The sequence below is a fragment of the Phyllostomus hastatus genome, unplaced genomic scaffold, assembly GCF_019186645.2.
Source record: "Phyllostomus hastatus isolate PE091 unplaced genomic scaffold, TTU_PhHast_1.1 phas_contig_148, whole genome shotgun sequence".
In the NCBI taxonomy this organism is placed as follows: Eukaryota; Metazoa; Chordata; class Mammalia; order Chiroptera; family Phyllostomidae; genus Phyllostomus; species Phyllostomus hastatus.
In genome coordinates, this window is record NW_025333607.1 from 6,877,664 (window position 1) to 6,900,682 (window position 23,019).

Consider the following 23,019-nt stretch of genomic DNA (forward strand, 5'->3'; position numbering starts at 1 on the left):
TGTTGCAAAGGGTGAACTTTTCTTCTTTTTTTATGGCCGAGTAGTATTCCCATTGTGAGGTGTCCCATAGTTGTTTTCGCCACTTGTCTGCTGATGGACACTTGGGCTGCTTCCCCATCGTGGCGACTGTAGGCAGGAAGCTGGGCGGTTGTGACGTGGGGTCCCGGGTTTCACCTCTGGCTCCTGTGAAGCCAGCCTGAGCTCATAAGCAGAGTTGCAACCCATTCTGTGAGCCACTGGGAAAGGAGGGGTCGGCCAAAGCCAGGCCTTTCCCTGGCCCTCGCACGCAGGTTTCACCAAGGAGGAATGCAGATGCAGACACAGAGATGGAGACCCTCTTCTGCTCGACGTGGCTCCCCGGGACCTGGGCCTTGGCACCACCTGGCAGATCCCCGCCCCAGGTTGGCAGCATCGCAAAAGCCCCAGGTCTGCAAATATCTGTGGACGTTACCTGCACGTCAGTAGGATTCAACGAAGAGACCCGTGTTCTCCGTGTCTCAGCTGGAAGAGTGTGTGGTCGCCGGTGTCGGTGCCCATTCTCAGCACCCCCGAGGGGCCGAGATAAATGGTTCGCCGCGGGGCTGACATGCAACCTGTAGTCACACGGGAGCGGAAACCAGGTAAGCCCGGCGGTGGCATTCGCTCCTGCCAAGACAGCGATAATCTCCCCTTGGGGTGGGCATCCGGCCAGGCTCCTCACCGGGACTTGATGGCCTCCTTTTTGGCAATTTCATTTCAGCTTCGGAGTGGAAGGCAGGTATTTCTTGAGATGGCTTGGCCAATATGCTTGACCTTCAGAAGAAAAACTAAGAAATCAGGAGGAAGAGAGAGAGGAGGAGAGAATTTTCAACCCATGATTTCCTGCTCTCCCTTTGGCAGGAGTCGTGCCGAGACAGGATTGCCAAGGCCGAGGCAGCTGCTCCAAGGGAAGGATTCAGGACAAATTCCCTATTTCCTTTCCCCTTATTTCCCTTTTGAGTAATCATGGGAATGTCTGAATTTTCGCCTCAAAGGAATTATGGCTCAGACTGGTTTTGGCAGCCAGTTATAACCCCTGCTGAAAAGGTTCTTGTGTTTCTTCTCAGGGACCGTTTCTCAGCGGTTCAGAAAACATCTACCCCAAGTGGCTCCAGCTCCGTCGGTGAAACTGCTGAGTGTGTTCGTTCTCCCACGTCCCAGCTGCAGCTCGGGAGATGGCGTGAGGTTCGGGCCCCGCTGCCAGCAGGCCTGGCCCACACTTCTGAGGCCTGGACACTTTCAAGGGGAGTCTAGGAGGGAAAAGCAGGAAAGAGACCCTGGTGGACATGTCCTCTCCCAAAAACTGTTTTTACAGCTACTGCAACACCATGTAAGCCCTCATCAATGAGAAACAACAGAGCAGAGGTCTCTGACTCCTTGTGCCACCGATGGGGTGGGGACAGGCCACCAGACCCAATGCCAAGAGACCTGGCCTGGCCCGGACCACCATGGCCCGTTGTCCCAGAGCGACTGAGGTGGGTCACTGCCCTCTCTGGGCTCACTCTGGTGCATCAGCAGGGAGGGCCCAGACGTTCCACACAGGAGTTGGCTGGGTGTGGCCATGTGCAGCCCCTCCCCCAATCCCCGATCAGTCACTTGTTTTTGAGCAGGCCAGGATAGCAAACCCTTCTGTGGCATTTGCTCTGTGCTGGGCCCTACTCTAAACCCACACATATGTTGATTCATTTCATCCTTACAACAAGAGGGAGGGGGGGCCCCACTGACAGAGAAGGAAGTGAGTCACAGAGAGATTAAGGTTTTAAAATGATCAGATTAAGAGATTTAAACACCGATAGATTAGCTTCTCAGACTCACTCAGATGGCAAGGGGCGGAGTCGGGACCCTCCACCCAGCTCAGCACCCTTCACCCTGCGTGCGAACCTGCCAGGGCCCCCGCTTCCCACTCCTCTCTCTCCAGGCTGCCACTGTCAACAGTCCCTCCCATATCTTTTCAACACAAAAGTTACATGGCCGTTTTGCATTTACATACACACGTGCACACAAATAGCATCTTATATATGTGTGTATATACAGGTACCTAACACAGATACAGAGGCTTTCTTTCTTTAGACAGATAATAGCAGTGATCCTTTCCCCTCGTGCACCAGATACAAGAAGGCAATCTTCTCATCTCAATTTGTTTAGGGCTGTCTCCTTCTTTTTTAACATCTGCAGAGTTTTTTCGCCCATTGTGTAAACTATAATTTATAAACTCCTGCCTACTGATTCCCATTTAGGTGGGTCCCATTATCTTCTTATTGCAATTGCAGTGAATATTCTTGTAGATACGCCGTTTTGCACAAGTGAAGCTGTGACTGGTAGACTTCCCGCCTCCAAGATGCTCACGCGCCAGTCCCTGGAATTGGTGAATATGTTACTTTACGAGGCCCAGGGGACTTTGTAGATAGAATTAGGGTTGCGGACTGTGAAAGGGGGAGGCCATCTTGGAGTCTCTGGGTGTACCGTGTGATCTCATGAGCTTTTCCAGCTGGGGGCAGGAGCGAGGAGGGGATGCCAGAGAGACTAGGCTCAGGAGGAGGATGCAGCCCGCCACTGCTGGCTCTGAAGACGGAGGGGACCACGAGCCAGGGAAGGTGGACAGCCTCTGAAGGCTGGGAATGAGGCAGCCAGCAAGGAAACAGAGGCCTCGGGGCTGTAACCTCATGGAACTGAAATCTGCAAACAACCTGAGTGAGCCTGGAAATGGATCCTTCCCCCAGAGCCTCCTTGTGAGAGCCCAGCAGCCAAGCCCTACATTTCAGCCTTGGGGGCCCTGAAGCAAAGAAACCAGCTGAGCCTTTCCGAGCTACAGAACTGTGACATGATAAATCTGTCTCATTGTAAACACTGCATTTGTGGCAATCTGTTACAGAAGCAATAGAAGATGAATATACTGCTGAATAGCTACCGGTAGATAGCGGAGACAGAGGGCAGATGCTTTTAACATTTTGATAGATCTTGTCAAATTGCTCTCCTTGGAAGTGTAACCAATTTACAATCTTTCTGGTTATATATCAGAGGCTGCTCCCCAGATCCTCACTCACCCAGCATGTAATCAAGCTTTTTGATCTTTGCTGATCAGGGCTCTGGAAGTTGTCTGGAACCTGCACTTACCTGGCAAGAGTGTGGCTTCGATTTAGCTTCTTTGTTTACTTGGAATCCTTTGCGTGGGGGCGGGTTCCTGACAGGAAAGGCCAGGCTGTCTCCGGGGCGCCACTGCCAAACAGGCTCAGCTTCTGCTTCTGTGCAATGAGAGGTAAAATCGGAAGGTCCTGGGATTGGCCCCAGCTGGGGCAGGGGAGCTTGCAGTGTGTGTACACACAGCACACATGTGTTCATGCATGTGTTCATATATATGCACAGTGTGTTTGTATATACACATATGCACATCTGTATGCACACACACCCATTGGAAAGGGAGAACACACGAGTGCCTTGAACATGGTAGGTACGTGGTACACGATCATTACACTTTCTGAATCAATTAAACCACATCTGACAATTTACCCAGTGCAACCACTTTAGCTCACAGATAGAAAACCCGGGCTCAGGAGAGGCCGGTCACGTGCCCAGGGTCAGGCCACAAAAGCAGCAAACCCTCAGTCCCTCGGTGCCAGCAGGGCGCATTCTCACCCTGCCCACCCCGCGTCTGGAGGCGCAGGGACAAGGACGAGCCCCTTTGGAAGAGCACAGGGCGAACACTCCTCCGCTGGCCCCCGAGCACAGGAGCAGGGCCTGTCCCCGCGGCGGGTACAACGCTCTCCTTGTCTGAAGATGGCAGACAATGCTGTGGAAAAAACCCAGAACAAACCCTGAAATAATAAGATCACACTGAAAAGAAAAACACGTTCCTTAGAAAAGTAAGGACACAGCGTTAGAGACAGACACGGCTGGGAGGCTGATTAGAGTGTGTGACTGTGGACCAAGGATGATTCTTCTGCTGATCACATTTCAACGTTTAAATCCGTTTGAAGTTCTCCTAAAATGTTGCTTCCACGCTCATTTTTAGGAAACATTTCCTCATAAAAACGTTTTTAAATAGGACCATATTGTAGATCCATCAATATGAGAATACGGTTTTCTGTAAATAATTTTAATCATCGTAATTGGCTCTCAGATTCATCTTGAGTTAGCAGATAAATTGTATGATTGCATCCCAACACGTCTCTCGTGCTTCCTTCGGTGTTTTCCCTCCTCGGGCTCTGGTGGTCCGAGCTCTCGCTCCCCCTCAAAGCCCCCCTCCCCACCACCAACAGGCTTCACAGACGGTTGTGGGGGAAGCCCGTCCACAGGGGCTTGCGTCACAGACTGCACAGCTTTAGGCCTGTTTTCCGTAGTCTCTGAGGTGCATGGATTCAACAGATGTATCACTCACTCACTCACTCATTCATTCATTCACTCATTCATTCAACAAATCGCTTCCCCATGTTCCCAGTGCTGCCGGCACCCAGAGGAAGGGGTCGTGACCCCTGCCCTCAAGAAACTCACTCATTGGTTCTCGTTTGGGGGAAATTGGCCCAAAATATGCTGCTCTGCCTCTGGGCACACTGTGAAGCAGACTGCGTGTGGGACAAGTGACGTGGGACGCGCACAGCCGGCGTTCCCCAGGTCACTTACCTACAGGAAAGAGGAAGGGAGGAACAATTACAGACAGACCCTCATGGGCACTTTTAGTCCCCAAGGCGACTGAAGTGGTGAGTCACACATATAGTCCCGCTGGCCCAGTGCCCACGGGCTTGGGGTGGGTGCCTCCTCCTGTGTCACTCTCTCCGCTGCCAGCTGCTATGGCCACCTCCCCACTCCTCCCCAGCTGGGGCAGCCAGCAGGGCCCTTAGCCCCGACTGCCTGGGCTCTGTGCTCACAGTCCCAGGGGGCAGCACAGTGTCACCTCTGGGTGCTGAGAAGCCACAGTCCTGGCCACTAGGGCATTCCGTCCACCTCTGCCCTGGGCTGGGTTATCTTTCACAAGCCTGGGTTAGACCTGCCACGGCCCCAAGATTGTGTCACCGACGCAGATGGGAACATACACCCCACTCCCCTTCGAGGTGCCTTGGCCCTCTGCTTCCTCCATACCCCAGCTAATGCCTGGTGTCCCCGTTCCCACCTTCACCAGACAGTCCCACCAGGTGACCTCCCCCTGCCGCCCCACTCCCTGGCTGTGCAGGACCCAGCTTCTGCCCAGGACCCCAAAACTGAGGCCTCTTCATTCCCACACCAGCGGGCTGTGCGGTTGTTTCACAAGCTCTCTTTGGTTCCCGGGGCCCCGGTCTTTTTAAAGGCTGGGGCTCTGCTTTCTCTCATCGGGATGCTAGTCCATATCATCGTGAGAAGCATATTTTAAAAAACCCTGCAGTGCGAGCTACTAAAAAAAGGAAATTAAATGTATGAAAGTCTGTTAGGAATTTTGAAAGGAAGCGCCAGGGAAACGGAAGGGTAGAGAACAGAGGTGTAAGGGGCCCGACCCTGATGTTGGGGAAGTGGTACCCAGCTGTGTGTGGTCATGGGGGCAGAGGGAGGGCGCCCCTCCCTCCCCAGGCGCCTGTGGCAGCCTCTGCCCCTAGGCGGTGGGTAAGAGCAGTGGATGGGAACAGGCTTGGGACGTGCATTACCAGCCTACAGAGAGGCCTGGCAGGCATATGGACCTGCAGCCTTATTTCTGCACGTCCCTGGGCGTCCAAGTAACCTCAGGCCCGGGGCGGGAACCCCTGCTCAAACACACTAGTTCCGGCACTGGTGCGGTTCCCAGGGGGCTGTGCAAAATGCACGGGCTCGGCAACACCAAGGTCAAGCCCAAGGTCGGCCTCAAGGCTCAGGAACTGTGAGCCTTGGCCAAGGGCCTTCAGGGCCTCCGGAATTGTGTCTTGTTTTTATTCTTTTCATCTTCTTTGGATATGTTTTCTTGACTTCTGGGCAGTCACCATATCTTACCTGAAAATTTTTAAAGTTATTTTTGAAGGTGAAACTTCTATTGATTTTATTTATCATCCACTTAAATATGACTAAGTACATCCCCGGCCCCATTCCAAGCACGTTTCAGCCAGTCTTCACAACAGCACTATTTATAAGCTATTATTCATTACCTCTGTTTTAGAGATGAGGAAAATGAGACACAGAGAGATTGAGGGATCTGCCCAAGGTCACAGAGCCTGCAAGAGGAGAGCCAGAACCTCAACCAGCCGGCCTGGCTCCGTGGTCCTTGTTTCTAACTCTGAAGCTGTGCTGCCTTATGCATGGAGAAGACTGGTATTGCTGGAGCAAAGGTGCTAGAAAGATGTTCAAGGGATTGTGGTAACTGAGCAGCTGAGAGCCAGGGCAGAAGGAGCCTGGGAACGTTTTCCCTCCCAGGATGCTGGCGAGGAGGCCTCTGGACCACGGGCTGTGTGCTCCAGAGAAGACACGGGCCGGTCTCTAGGGAGCCAGGAGAGAAATCCCCTGTGGCTCGTTGGTACACGTAGTGGAAAAGAGATAAGGATGTGGCCAGGCGAGCTATTGTTGCCGGGAGAAGGACAAGGACAGCAGGACCTTGTTAAGATGTAGGTCTGGGAACAACAGAGGCTGTGGAGAGGGGGGCGGGTCTGAGAGGAGCACACGCTAGAACAGAAGGGGTAGACAGAGAAAAAACAACGACTGACTGTTAGTGTTTATGAGAAATTGATGCAGCCGCATCTAAAGCCATCTCCGCTTATCTGGGGGTTGTCTGCCATCATGCCCCACTTCCGAGCCCCTTTATGAGGCGCTGCTGCAGGAATTACCGAGTTCACAGCTGCACGGGCCCTCCAGCTACCTAGAAAATGCTTCTGTGTCTCATCAGCGCCCGCTGGAAAGTGATGCGCCCGGAGGCCCCGTTCTTCCTGAGCCCTTCCCAGGGAGAAGGCTGGCTGGGCCCGCTGACTTCCCCGGCCCTCCTACCGACCGCAAGATGGGTTGGGGCCCCCCACGGAACACTCACGGGGACAAATGGGTCGGCCTCTGCCCACTCCCAGCATCTTTCGTGGTCACTGTGTTCCTCGCTTCCTTGCCAAAGGGTCGCTGTGTGCGTGAACCACTCATTCTTCTCCGGGAGGAAATTAAAGTCATAATCGTTTCTTTATTTTCACTCGGCAAAGGAAGCGCTGTGTTATTGTATCCGGGCAAATGAGGGTTTGGCACTGCTTTGGCTGTGTCTTCATTTAGGACTCACTTTTTTTTTTAGAGTGTATTTTTTTGTTTTCAAAGAGAGGGGAGGGGAAAAGAAAGAGAGGGAGAGAAACATCGATGTGAGAGAGAAACGTCAGTTGCTCTCATCTGCGCTCCGACCCGGGAACCGAACCTGCAACCCAGGCGGGTGCCCCAACTGGTTTTGCTGGATGATGCCCAACCAACCGAGCCACACCGGTCAGGGCTAGGATTCAGTTCTGTCATGAGCTGGAGAGCAGGCTTTTCTTGGATCTTTACTTCCTTTGTCTCTGCCGAGTTCCATTTATCCCTTTTTATTTCTTGTCATCGTACAGCTGAGTTTGGGGACTTAGGTTATTTCTATGTATTTTAAAATCAATATGTAGTTTTTCTGCTCTAAACAATATCTAAAATAGATTTTCCTTTTGGCAAGAGAGAAAAATGTGACTTATTATGAGAGCTTGATAAGCTACATATATTCAACCGTAAAGGATAAATAACATCCGTGGTGTTCCTGACTAATAACTTGTCTCAAGTGGAATTTATGGCTTTCGATAAATTAATGATCTTGTTTGACAGATTAATTAAGTTACTCTCCTGAGCTCACGGAAAAGCAGGTTGATCCAAATGGTTCCAGTATCCTTTGTAGTTCTCAGAAACAATTTATTTTCCCTTTTGCTGGAAGAAAAAGCACACTCTTGGAGCAGGAAATAGATGACTCGGACCCTCTGAGTCCTAAAACAACAGAACAGCCCTGGCCGGGTAGCTCAGTTGGTTAGAGCATCATCCCGATATGCCAAGGTTGCAGGTTTGATCCCTGGTCAGGGCACATACAAGAAGCAACCAATGAATGCATAAATAAGTGGAACAACAAATTAAGGTTTCTCTCTCTCTCTCTTCTTCCCTGTCTCTCTCTCTCTCAAATCAATAAAGAAACAGAAGAGAGGCAACGTGGGTGAAGTGCACAGGCTGGGCGACGGCAGTTAGCGTCCAGGATTGGTGAGCGAGTGCCCCCCATCCCATCAGCAGCTTCGGTTAGAAGGCCAGCGCTGCCCACGTGCCGAATGCCCAGGAGACGACGCAAACAGGAAGAGAAGGGGCAAACAGAGACGTGCCCATCACAGTGTTCATCAGACAAGCGCTCGGTGTCCCCTGGGTTAGTTCAGCACTAAGAGGGGGTAGGGTGCGGGGGGGGGCGATGGGGTTTAGGGGATGATGCCCAAACCTTTGTCTTTGTGGAAAGCAGGAGAATGAACGCATGCCCGAGCAGGCAGTACAGGGCTCCTCGCCAGATACCTTTATCGTCACAGAACTGCTGTGACTGCCACCGCCATCCCCAAACCCCTCACCCCCAAATATCACTGCAACCAAGAATCCCCAAAAGAAGGAGAACCCACAAAAGAGAGCTACTGGCCTCTGGAAGACATACTTAACTTCGCAGAGGGAGTTATGCCCGGGTGTTCCAGGAAGCCAGCACGGCCAGATTTCATTCATGCTTCCGTTTGATTCCGTAAGAAAACATATTCTGGGTGCTTGCTATGCGCCAGGCACAGCTGGAGGTCCAGGGGAAACAGATGAGTCCACAGCCACCATGGGGCACGGTACCAGCAGGCTGTTCATCTGACCCTCCCTTCCCCACTCAGGGGAGGCCACGAGGTCCAGGCGGGTGGAAGTATCTCCCTGAGACTGCAGAGGAGTGAGGGCTCACTCCTTTCTGACCCACAGAGACCCGTGCAGAGAGCTTATCTGTTACCTAAAATCCAGAGGAGGACTGGGTGGGGGTGATTGAGGGGGAGGGAGAGGGAGGGAGAAGAAGGGAGATGGAGGGGGAGGGAGGGGGAGAGAGAAAGAGAGGGAGTAGGGAGACTGCTTTGGCCTCTGGATCTAGTTTTTCCGATTCAGACAGAGCTCCCGGATTTCCGGTGACTTGAGCCCCTTTGAGTGGAGTCTCTGTGTTCCCAGTTCCTGCTCTTACTGCCACGGAGGTTTGAGATGAACTCCGTGCCGGTCCAGGTGAGGAGCTCATGGGGACTCCCCTGGGCTTCCCAGGAAAGCAGAGCAGAGCCGGGGGCCTCATCTGCAGGGAGAAGCCAAGGCAAACCCAGAACGAAGGACAGCAAGGAAGAAAAGAGACACCCGAACCGGGAACAAATGCTGACTAGCCAGATGCTTTGGCATCTCAGGCCGAAGCCCCAAATCCCACCCTGAGATGTCAGTGCATCGACTCTAACCCCCGTCGGCATTTGCACCCGATGCTTCTGCCACGGAATACTGCTGATTTTACGTGAGTTCGGGGGTAAGCCCCGCCTCCCGCTCCGGGGTTCTGGTGACTCTGCTGAAACACCTGTGTGTACCTGGAGCCATGCCTGGCTTCTCTCCGAACACATGCTGCGGTTTAATTGAATTGACCTTTTGGTTCTGTGACGAAGGTAATTATTGGTACAGACAATCCAATTACACATATTGACACAGCCTATAATGAACTCTATTGTCTGTGGTAGGTAGAATTTCAAACATGTTACTTTTCTCAGCCCCACTTTCCTCCTGGGCTGTGACGAGCAAACGGGAAATATTGGGCACCATCAGAAAAGGCGATGTCCCTTGTAGCACTGTGAATTACAGTGAAATATTGTTAATAACATAAATATGCATCAAAAGGATTAAATATAGTACACTGAGACACAGCATTTAAAAGATGTAATCTATACTTTGGCATGGAAAACTGTATATATGCCAATGTAATGTGTGTGTGTATGTATATATATATTATGTATATATGTATATGTATATCCCATTTCATATATATATATTTGAGGCATGGGAATAAAGCCAATGTAATATATGTATATACATTACATATCTACATCACATATAAATATATACAAATATAGACATATTACATGTATATCTGTGACATGGGAATAAAGCTGGGTTACTTGACAACATGGACACCATGAGTGCATTTCACATGTGTGTTCATACATACACACATGTTGACACATGCATAGCAGAGTGCAGCCACTCGTTGATAGGAGTGATCTCTGGTAGAAGGTGGAGGAGGCATGTGAAGAGATGACTTACTAGGCGGCCTTGACCTTGTATTTACATATGTTTCTGTATTGCTTTATGTTTGTTTTAGAACAAGTGTGCATTTTTAATCATTTAAAAAACTCCAATAAACATTTATCTATTAGAAAAAAGTAACGTCCTCATTTTGTATGTGAATATAATCCACATAAATGCCTTATCACTGGCCTTGACCTTAGAAAGGGTTTCATTAATGTTTCTACGTGGACACCTCTTCTTTTGTGTTTCTCTTACCACCGTCTTCTTTGTGTAAATGTTACTTTCTCAGCAAAGCTTTCCCTGAACTCTCTTTCTGAACTGAATGGTCCCACCCCTTCAACAGACCCCCCACCCCGCACCCCACTACACCTCTTCCCTGTTCTACTTTGTCCTTAGAACAGGGCTGTCTCACAGGCCACTTTATTTCCTTGCCTCCCCATGTGCTCTGTTCCTGCGTGTGTGCCAGCTGTCAGAGGGCAGGGGACCTGAGCCCCCTTGGCTCACAGCTGCCTCCCTGGCTCCTACAGTAGGCCTGGCACACAGAGGCCCTCGACAAATGTTTGTTAAATGAGCAGATGAATCACACGGCCACTGCAGGTGGTGGATAAGGTCATCGAACACGAGTCTGTGGACTCCAGGCGCACTGGCGTGTTGTGATGTAAAGACATGGCTCCGGCATTGGACCGCCCAGATGTGGACCCGGGCTTCCTGGTACACGCTGAGTTATCCCGGCAAGTTCTTCCATCCCTCTGAGTTTCAGGATCTTCATCTGTAAAAGGTAAATAAAAAGTCTACAAGAGACTTCTGTTTCTAGCCAAGATGGAGACCATATTTACCCGCCCGAAGGAAGACAAAATACGTGAAGCAATGGTGTTCAGACACTGGCCACCGGGCAACAAAGGGCAGCGACCTCTGAGAGGTGGGATCTCTCAGATGAGGGGAGCCCTAAAATTGCCCCAGTTTGTAGGTTTGAAGACATTTCCCAGTGGTGGCACATGAAGGGGGAACCCACAGAGAGCCTGGGGGTCTTGAGAGTAGGGGGAACCAAGACCACCAGAGTTACGGGACAGGGTGCCTGGGAGGACCGAGAGAACACGCAGGGGAACTCGGGAGTCCTACAGAGGACATCCCTCAAGTACTCAGCAGACTACTGATCAGTGAGTACTGATCAGAACGGAGTGCTGATCGTGTGAGTAAGTAACTGAGGCAGGGAAAAAACACCCGGAAGATTAGAAATAAGAGTGCGCATGCGCCCCTAGAAGTGGGGAAACCAGGCCTAGATTGAGCGCCAGTCCAGTCCTGCCTGAATCTTAAAAGCAAGACCTGAAAGGATCAGCTATTTCCAAGTTACCTACATCCCAGAACAGATAAAAATATTTATTTTTTGGGGGAGGGGGGCTTGATCAGAAGGACGTGGGCCCCCTAAAATATTTCTAAAAATACAGAATTACCCAGCACTCAGCATGTTAAAACTCACGTCTAGCATCCAGTAAAAGATGAGCAGCTGTACGAAGGAGGAGGGAACTATGACCCACAGTGAAAAGAATGATCAATGAAACGGATTTAGAAATGACCCAGAAATGTAAATGACAGACAAGGACATTAAAATACTGGGTGTCATTTTACTCCATATGCTCCAAGAGTTAAGTAGAGACATAAAATGCATTTTAAAAATTCCTATCAAATTTCATTGTATTTTTAAACAAGCTAACTTTCAAGTATAAGAAAAATAAGAAAAATGACATCAAGGTACATCATAATCGATTTCCAAAAACCAGCCATGGAAAGAAAACCTTAAAATCAGTCATAGAAAAAAAATTATGTATAGAGGAACAAGATAAGGAGGACAGCAAATTTCTCACCAGAAAAATGCAAGCCACATCTTTCAAGTGCTGAACGAAAAAAGTCATCAAGCTAGAATCCTATACCCAGGGAAAGTTATCTTTCAAAAATGAAAGCAAAACAAAGTCTTTTTCAGAAATACAAAAGCTGAAAAAATTTATCACCAGAAAACGTGCACTATGAAAAAAAATATCAAAGGAGTCATTCTGGCAGAAAGAAAGAACACCAGATGGAAATACAAACCCACATGAAGGAATAAACAGCAGTGGAAATGGTAATTGTCTGGGTAATTATATCAGAATTTTTAACATTATTTAATGCCCCTAAAAGATCATCGATTGTTTAAAAAATAATGACAACGTAATAAGGAGTTTAAAACATATGACGAAGTAAAATGTAGGACAACAGTAGCATACGAATGGGGAAGGGAGAAAGGGAAGGACACTGCTGTAACTTATACTACAGGTGCAGTGAATGCATCACTTGAAATGATAAGTTATAGATGTATACTTTGAACTCTAATTTACCACTAAAATAAAACAGAGAGGAATTGTTGGTATGCCACAAAGAAGCTAAAATGGAATAAGAAAAGGATTTAATTCATTCAGAAGAAGGCAGGAAAAGAGAAAAAGGGGAAATGAACAACAGGTGGGTCAAACTGAAATCAAACAGCAAGATAACAGATTTGAAACTAACCGTATAAAGCATTACATACACACAACGTACATGGTCTAACTGTCCCAATTAAAAGGTAGAGAGCATCAAACCACCCCAGCTATATGCTGCCTCCAAGAAACTTACTTCAAACATCAATACACAATAAAGTTAAAAGGAAGGAAGAAGGTAATTGGTGCTGAGACTGATTGGAAGAAAGCTGAATTTCCTACACCGGTGATTTTCACCCGGCGTGCTGCGGCACACAAGTGTGCTGCAAGAGTTGTTTACAACATTTAATACCTGAATCAGGGGTACTGACCTCTGTTTCCTTAGCTTGTCAAAGAAAAATAAATAACAATAGCCAGCACAATAATAGCCATCCAGTGTGAATTACTGTATTTTTCAGATCATAAGACGCACCCAAGTTTTAGAGGAGGAAAATAGGAAAAGAGTTTTTGAATCAAAAAATGTGGTAAAATATTTAATAACATAAATAACACAATGTTTCACCAATGTAAATGTAAACAGAACTCAAAAACAACATTAACAACCATTATTCCTCCCAAATTTGGGGGTGGGGGGAGTGCATCTTATAGTTCAAAAAATACAGTAATCAAAATTATACCTATTTTTTTTCTGTCAGATGGGCAAAAATATATTTTTAATGTGCTGCAGAATTTTAGCCCTTAGTTGATGTGTGCCATGAGATGAAAAAGGTTGAAAATTGCTGACCTATGTTAATATCACACAAAGTAGATTTCAGAGGAAACATCAGAGAAAGTTACTTCAATAATGATAGAGCAATCAACTCATCAAGATGACATAATACTAAATATATATGTACCTAATAAAAGAGCTTCAAAAGATATGAATTAAAGATTGATAGAACTACAAGAACAAATAAATTCATGACGATAAAGATTTTGATGACCCATTCTTGATAATTCATGGAACAAGAAGAGAGAAAATGAGTAATAACATATATTTCCACATTCTTGTCAAATTTACATGGAATGTTAGGCCATATTCAGGGCCATTAAACAAGTCTTAATAAAGGTAAACAGGTTTTTATACAAAGGGTCCTCTCTGCCTGGAGTGAAATTAAAATACGTCAGTTTTTGAAAGATCAGTTGGAAATCGCCAAATATTTGGAAATGAAATAATATACTTTGAAATAACCCAGGAGTCAAAGTCGAAATCACAAGGGAAATTAGCAAGTATTTTGAACTGAATAAAAATGAAAACATATCAAATTGTGGATGATGCTGCTAAGTAGCACTGAAAAGGAATTTTTTTGCACTAATCTAAAACAGTAGAAGAGGAGAAAGTGCTGAAATCAATGATCTCTGACTTTACATTAAGAAAATAGAAAAAAAGAGTAAACTAAACACATAGTAGCAGAATAAAGGAAATGATACATATAAGAGTGGAAATCAGTGAAACAGAAAACAGAAATGCAACAGGGAAAATCAATAAAATTGATAAATTTCAAGTCAGATTGATCAGTAAAAAAGAAAGAGAAAACATAAATTACCAGGGAATAGGGCACCATAATAGATTGTATAGATATTAAAAGGATTGTAAGAGACTATTATTATATTCATTTCCTAGCTCTGCCGTAAGGAAGTACCGAAAACTGGATGACTTACACAGAGAGAAATTCATTCCCTCACAGTCCTGGGGGCCAGAAGTCCAAGATCAAGGTGTCAGCAGGGCCATTTTCCCTCGGAGACTGGGCATGATCCTTCTCTGTCCTTTCCTAGCTCCCTGTGGTGGCCAGACGTCCTGGGTGCTCCTTGGCCTGCAGTTTTACCACTTTAGTCTCTGCCTCTATCATCACAAGGCTTTTTCCCTGTGTCTCTGGGTCCAAATTCCTCTTTCTTCTAAGGACACTTGTTATAGTACATTTAGGGCTGACCCTAATTCAGTATGACCTCATCTTTATTAATCATTTCTGCAAGGGTCCCATTTCCAAATAACACAGCATTCTGAAATTCCAGTGGACATGGATTTGGGGGGAATGTTATTCAACCCAGCACAATTATGAACAATCTTATGCCAATAAATTCAACAACTTAGATGAGATGATAAAATTTCTTAAAAGGCACAAAGTACAAAATTTCACTAAAGAAGAAATATATAACCTGGTCAACTATATATATATATATATAGTTGTGTGTGTGTGTATATATATATATAGTTGTGTGTGTGTATATATATATAGAAAATTAAACTATATATATAGTTTAAACTATATATATTAAACTATATATATTAAAATTCAACTATATATATATAAATAAAATTAAAGTTGCATTTTAAAACTTTCTCTAAAGAAAATAAAACAAAACAAAAAATCCCTCCAGGACCAGATGGCTTCACTGGTGAACCCTACCAAACAGTTAAGGAAAAAATTATACTAATTTTATAAACTCTTTCACAGTCCCAATTCAATTTCAATATGAATTGAAAGGGAATGAATTCCTTCTCCTTTAATTTATAAAACTAGTCCCAATACCAAGCTCTAATACCAAAACTGGACAAAGAAAACACAGAAAAATATCTCATAAATATAGATGCAAATTTCTCAAGAAAATTTTTGTTAACTGAATCCAAAATATCTAGAAATATTCATCATGATCAAGAGAGAATTATACCAGGAATGTAAAGCTGGTTTAACATTCAAAAACCAGCCAATGCAATTCACCATGCTAGCAAATTAAAAAAAAATCTTTTAATAGATATGTAAAATCATTTTCCAAAATCCAATGTTCATTCCCAGTAAAAACCCTCAGCAGACTAGGAACAGGAGGTATGGTCTGAACCTGATTAGAGGCATCAGTAAAGGGAACTCTACAGTTAACCTCATGTAATGGTGAGACACTGAATGTTTTCCCACTAAGATCAGGAATAAGGTGAGAATTTCTGCTCTCACCACTTTTCATCATGGTGTAGGGGTGCTAGCCAATGCAATCAGTCAAGAAAAAGAAATGAAAACCATCCCAATCTGAAAGAAAGACTTAAAATTCTTTTTATTCACAGAGGGATGACATGATCATCTACATATATATGATACAATCTATCAAACAAAGAAGACAAAAAAACTACTAGAACCAGGAAGAGAGTTTAGCAAGGACACAAGGCAGAAGGTCAACTTACAAAAATTAATTGTATTTCTAAGTGCTAGCAATGATGAAAATAGACATTTAAAAACAACATTTACAATAATACAAAGATACAAAATGCCTAGAAGTAAATCTGACTAAAGAAATGTAAAACATGTACATTAAAAACTGTAAAATATTGCTGAGAGAAATTAAAGAAGAAATAAATAGAGAGATACAGATACCTGTGTTCATGGGTTGGAAGAATTAACACGAGATGTCCCTTTTCCCCAAATAGGTATATAGAAGTAATCCCTAACAGAATCTAAGCACACTTTTTTTCTTCAGAAACTTCAAGCTAATTCTAAAATTCATGCGGAAATGTCAAGGATCTGATATAGCCCAAGCAAATAGAACAAAGTTGGTTGGTGTGCAGATGGACAAATAAATCAATGAAACAAAATAGAGAATCCAGAAATAGGATCACACATGTGGTAAACTGATTCTTGATCAAAGTATAATGGCAATTCAGTCCTTTTGACAAACAGTGCCAGAACAATGGATATCTATATGCCAAAAAACAACAACCACCAATCTCAACCCATATTTCATGCTACATATAAAATTAATTCAAAATGCTCAAGTGCTTCATAACCATAAATGTGAAACCTGTAACAATAAAAAAAATGTGGAAGACAATAAAGGAGAAATCCTTTAATGCCTTGGGTTAGGCAAAGATATTTTAGACGAGACACCAACATCACAATACATAAAAGAACAAATTGCACTTCCTCAAAATGAACAACTTCTGTTCTTCAGTCGACACTGGTAAGAGAACAAGAAGACAGTCATAGACTGGAGGAAAATACGTGTAAGTCATATGTGTGATAAAGGACTAGCATCCAGAATATACTAAGAATTCTCAAAACTCGATAATCAGAAGACAAAGAACCTATGTCTTCAAAGTGGGCAAAAGAGTTTGATAGATCCTCGCCAAAGAAGACACACCTGCGGTGAAGTGACAAGTGGCTCCTCGTCATCAGGAGCCAGGACAACAGTGAGACTGAGACCCCCCACTGGCACGGTTGGGGGGGCTGCACCAAGCATTGGTGAAGATGGGCAGGGGCTGGAACTCTCTTCCCAGCTACTGGAAATGTAAAGGCATCTGATTTGGAAGAGAATTTCCCAGTTTCTTAAAATATTCAGCATACACTTATCAAGTAATAAGTGTATTCATTCAAGAGAAACGCACGTTTTCATACACAGGTGTGTGTGAACAAAGCTTCTTCCCAGCTTTGTTCATAATAGCCCCACACTGGAAACGACCCAAATGCCTATTAACAGCTGAAAGGCAAGTTGAGTAATTGACTACTTGTCAGCAGTTAAAAGGGATAAAGTATGATTCCAGTTCTGTAAAATTTTAGAAGATGCAAACTGAGGCGTAGGGACAGAATGCAGACCAGTGGGTGCCTGGGGCAGGGCGGAAGTGGCAGGAAGACACGTGGGGCTGGTGGATGTGCTCACTACCTGATCACCGCAATGTTATGTGTTTACATAGGTTGAAACATTAAATAATGAGTTCTATATGTGCAGTTTGTTTTGTCAATTATATATCAATTAAACTACTTGTAAAGTCTCAGAACCTCAACCACAGGGTTATTATGAGCAATAATAATCCTGAGCAAAAATAAATGAGATTTTATATATATTAAAATATACAATATATATTTCATATACATAAAATTTCCAGAGCATAAATATTTTTAAATGCTAGTTTTTATGTCCATAGACAGTCGATGTTGGTTTCTTTCCTCCATCCTTTTATTTATTTACCTATATTTTGGAGGAGATGTAACCTACATAACAGAAAATTAAATAGATATTAAGTGTAGAGGTTCCTACATTTTTGCATGTTTCCAGAATCCCCCAAAGTTCCCTCATTTCCCCTCCTCGTTAACACTCCCCCAATGCCTCTATTATCCCTCCCTCTATCACCACAGATCAGCTTTGCCTGTTCCTGAGCTTCAGATGCGTGGAGTCACAGCGCGCACGGAGTCAACATTGCTTCCCTCAACGCTGTGGCCGTGAGGCCCACCCATGCCTTTGCATACACTCGCGGCTAAATCTATTTCCACGTTTTATCACCTTCCACTGTATAAATACATGACAGTTCCTTTATCTATTCTACCACCGGTGGACACTTTTCCAGGTTGTGGCTGTCGCGCTGATGTGAGTGATGTCTCCTCCTGTCTTGGAGGACTGGAGCTTCTGCATCTGATTGACAAGCCTGGCCCCCACTCCCACCCTAGTTGCATAGGAAGCTGAGAAAGCAAGGAGCTCAGACGTTCAATTTCATTAGCAGGAAGGTGGGCTCTGTTTCCCACCAAGACTCATTCCGTGGGGAGTTCCCCAAATCCGGGAAGGGGGCTCAGATGCTGGGCAGCCTGAAAGAAGGGCCAGTGTCCCCCGTTCATTCCTTGGTGGCTTAGGACAGCAGAGGTTATAAGAAGCAATCGTTGGAAGAAACCACACCCTCCTACCAATCTGCCTACTTCGCCCCCTGCCCAAAATAAAAGTCAGCAAATTGAAATCTTGAACTTTTCCAAATACATTTGTTGAAGCATTGTCTAAATTTGCATTCCACGGGTTTCACGTCAACCAGAGCTCTATGAAAAAGATAAAGTCCCAGACTCCGATAAGTTCGGGATGAATGCATTTTATATTCCCCCGCTATTAGAGATGCTCAACCTATGTTTGCAAATTAGGGATTCCGAAAAGTCCCAGGAGTGTGACTATTTTATCCTCATTTCAAGTGACAGCTGTTGCTTTCTGTGGAGTCTGTGTGTCTGAGAATGTGCTTAGGAAATGGTCCTCCTGTGACCCTGGAAAGCTCTCCCAGGTCCTCCTTCTGATTCTCCCTCCAAATGTGACCTAGCCCGGCCACCTCGCCACCGGCAGCGCAGAAGGCAGCCGTGTGTCAGGGGACGAGACACGAGGAAATGCTTTTGCCACAGCACATGCTCAGTGGCATCTGAAATTCTCCCTCCAAGAGTTGGTCAGCTTTAACAAGCACAGCTTTCACTCTGGGGTCTTGTCATAAAAGTTGACATTTTTGACTGCATAACAAACGAAATCTCAGCCCCTTAGTGTGGAGACACTGCAGCAGGAAGAGAGGGAGAGAACCGAGAGAGAAGAGATTTGGAGAGAGGGGTGTGGGGGGCACAGTGCTCTCCCCAGGCAGACACAGGGGCTGTGACAAAGAGGAGATATGTCCATCCCTTGGACAAGGGTGCCGGTGTGTGAGGTCATGTCTGGCGAGTATCAGACCTGAGGTGGCCCAAGGAGAAGCAGGGGGGACGTCACCCCTGCCTAGGGACTTCCTGGGGCGACGCTCAAGACCGAGTCTGGTTGGAGGTGCCTTTAATGTCAACCTCGTGACACTAAAGTCTCAGGGTGTGGGCTCACCCCGGCCCCTTCCAAGACTGGGCATGATTTCATCAACCTCTGTAGTGCATTTTTCTTACAGAAGAGACATCCACTTTGGATGCAACCCTCTCTGGGCTCAAGTCTCTGACTTTTGTGTTCACATCCATTGAAGCAAAGGGCTGTGTGTTTGAGCATGTGTGTGTGTGTGTTTGTGTAGCATGTGCATTTGCATGTGTGTGCCAAGAATGCTAGAGGATTCTGTTTTCATTGCAATTGCATACATTTTCACTGAAACCGCACATTCTCAGGACTTCACACTGTTCTGAAGGGATTTTCTTCCAACTCAGGAACGTCCAGCCACGTGGCCCTTCCCCGTGGCCCACTTCCCCGTGGCCCACTTCCCCAGAGCAGCGCAGACTCACCTCGGTCCTCTGAGAATGGCTCCGGACATAATTACTGCACCTTACTCTCAGCTCCCTGCACATTTTTCTCTCTCCTGTTAACTCCACGGGTATGACTCCAGCAGCCGGTGGGGTCGCAAAGGGAGCAGGATCCTTGGTATGGTCACATTCTGACCACGGGTTTATCACATCAGGGAACCAGAGAGCCTGCCGCCCGCAGCCCTCGTCCTGGTGCAAGTGCCTACGTGGAAGGGGCCCCGCAGAGCAAGGCCAATGGCGTGAGTGCCCCACGGGCCCACAGTCTGGTTCCCACCTCATCTGGGGGCAGCATTTCAAACACCTTCTCCCCAGCAAGAGTCCCTGGCAGTGATGGTCCGCTGGCATGGGCTTCCTCCCAGGTGATCTTCTAGCAAAGTGCAGTGTGTTTGGAGAGCTGCCCGGGGCATTTCAGAGGGTAAATTGAAGTGCACTGCTGTTGGAAGGGCCCTCTGCAGCTGCCGTCACTAGGGTCCTGGAGGCATGCGGTGGGCAAAGCCACGGTCAGCTCAGGTCTTGCTCTGGCCTCATGGCTCATGTTGACGGACTCTTGGATGACTCCGTTGGCCGGGGGTGACGAGAACAAACAGCCCTGCTCACCTGTCCAGTTCCTCACCCTGAGGGACTGGAAGATGTGGCAGCTATGAAAGGAAGAGTGTGCCCAAAGTGTCTCCAATCTGGGGCACTGCTTCCCGGGTGGGGATTTATGGAGAGGGGCAAAGAGGGCAAGTGGGGCTCTGGGAGGACAGGGGTGGGGACAGAGGGGCTGGGCTTCTGTCATGGACTCCTTGTCTCTGCCTACTACCCAGAAGGATTAGAAGTGGCCTCCACCACAATGTGGCAGGTCCTGCAAAACCAAGGGAGTGCACACTTAGCTCGTATAACAAAGTGAAGGGTGGGGAAGAGGGAGAGAATTATAATGACATCCAAAAATCGGCCACAGGGAAAGCTACCAAACCAGCTCTGAGCTTGTAGCGATTCTAGCAGAGGGAAGCATCACATGTCACGTAACTTTCATCGTTTCACAGGACACCTCGGGAGCAAGGGACGCAGCTGACCCCCAGCGACTAGCCCGGCGCCTGGCTCATCACAGGCATCTCCCGGCGTGTGCGCTGATTGGAAGAAGGCGCCAGGAAGCCCGCAGGTTTTGCTTACGGGGAGTCTGCCAAACTGCCTTTTACAGCTGGCAAACCAAGCAACGTCTGGAACCCTTTTTTTAAGAGAACAGCTTGTAAAATTTTAACTTGTATGATTTCTTTTGTTCGCTTGAGAGAAAGTTACCAAATAGAACATAGAAAAAGAAGAGTGTACAAAACATACGTGGGCCATTTAAATACCAAACATAAAGCACGTACTCTGGTAACACCAGCCAGGTGAAGAAACAGACCATTACCACCACAGTATCCCCTCCTCCAGCGGCAATTCACTGCTGTACTCTCTCTTTGTAGTTTTACCACCTACGTGCTTAAAACCAAAAATGCAGAGTCCTGTTTGGCCTGTTTTTGAATGAATGGAATTACATCGATGTATGAGTTCTGTGTCTTTCTCTCTCTCTCTCCTTCCTTCCTTCCTTCCATAGAAAGAGAGGGAGAAAGGGAGGGAGGGAGGGAAAGTGAGAGGGATACATTTATGTGAGAGAGAACTATCGGTTGCTTCCTGTACACACCCCCACGGGGAACAAACCTGCAACTTTGGGTGCAGGGCACGGCGCTCCAACCAACCGAGCCAGCCTCAGAGTGATGTGTTCTCATTCTTTTGCTCAGTAAAACGTTCGGGAAACGCTGCACGTTTTCGCAGCTGCAGGTCGGTCCTGCGGTGGCTGCGTTGTTGTATAAACCACACTCCATCCGTATTTCCTCCTGTCCATGGATGTGTGGTTTTGTTCCAGCCTTTGGCACCCTGCCTGGGGTTTCAAGCCCACCCTGAGCTCTCCCTTCTGGCTGACCCTGGCTCAGGCTGTCCTGGCCGCCGGGTGCTGGCACGTGGAAAACATGCTCCGCTTCTGCCCGGCAGCTCCTGGCTCTGTCTTCAAGCCCGTCCCCCTCAGTCTTTGCACTCGGTACCCGTGACGGTCCTGTGACTCATGCCTAGGGCTGCCTCGGTAGCTCAGACACTTCATCAGCTTTGACTCAAGTTTTACTCCATTTCTTCTTCCTGGAATCCGCCTCTGCTCTGTTTTCCGGCTCCCGGGCTGATGCCGTTCAGCCCACCCTACGATGGTGGCCAGGCCCGGCTTCCCGTAACTGAGACGGGGAATTGGAACACGGCACCTGCCACAGTCCTTTCCCCAGCCCCCACTCTCTGCCCTGGCTCCTCAGATGGGATCAAACAGGCTGATGGGTTCTGAGGACATGAACTCCGCCTTTACAGCCAACCGACAAAAGGACCCATTGGCCAGCTTCAATAAATTCCAAAGTCAATGGATATAAATGTAAAACTCACGATTTCATGCAGCCACCTCTTAATTATTCCAAGTAACAAATACTGTTTTATCTCCCACCAAACTTAAGCAGTGAAGGAAATTAGGTCCATCAATCCAATTAACTGACTTTATTGTGCATTTAGTATGTCCCAGACACCCTTGTGAAGTGCTTTGAATTTAAAAAGAAGAGGAAGGAAGAAACAAAAGGTGAGCAGAGCGGGTTTTAAATGGCCGTCAGCCCCTGCGCTCTAAGCACGTCACTAGAACTTACATCTGGAATATTCCTGCAAGGCACCTTGTTGCTCCTGCAAAGGCGTGGCGTGGGGGTGGGGGGTTGGCAGAGGTCCAGGACTGGTCACGCGTTCTACCAAGAAGCCATCGTCTTTGTAGGAGGGAAGCACCCTCACGGGAAGAGATTCGGTGTCTGCAGCGTCTTGGGGGGCGGGCAGGGGGAGGGTTTAGAGGGGACTGGAGCGAATCCTGGAAGCACGGCTCCCAGCCAGCGTCAAGAAGATTGATGGCCAGCCCCGGCCAGTGTGACTCAGTGGACTGAGCGCCAGCCTGGGAAACGAAAGGTCACTGGTTTGATTCCCGGTCAGGGCACATGCCTGGGTTGCGGGCCAGGTACCCAGTTGGGGGCGTGTGAAAGGCAGCCAATCCATGTTTCTCTCCCTCTCTTTCTCTCTTTCTTCCCCTCTCTCTAAAAATAAATAAAAATAAAGTCTTTAAAAAAAGAAGATTGTTGGCCAGAGGAAAACCCCACCCAGAGACAAAATGTCTCCCTGAGACTAAGGGAGGTGGGAGGATTTCGGGAGCATCACTGTGGGATCTCACGAGGCTTGTTTTCTGTAGCTTTCTGTTCTTAGGTTGTTATTAACCCAATGTCAACTTC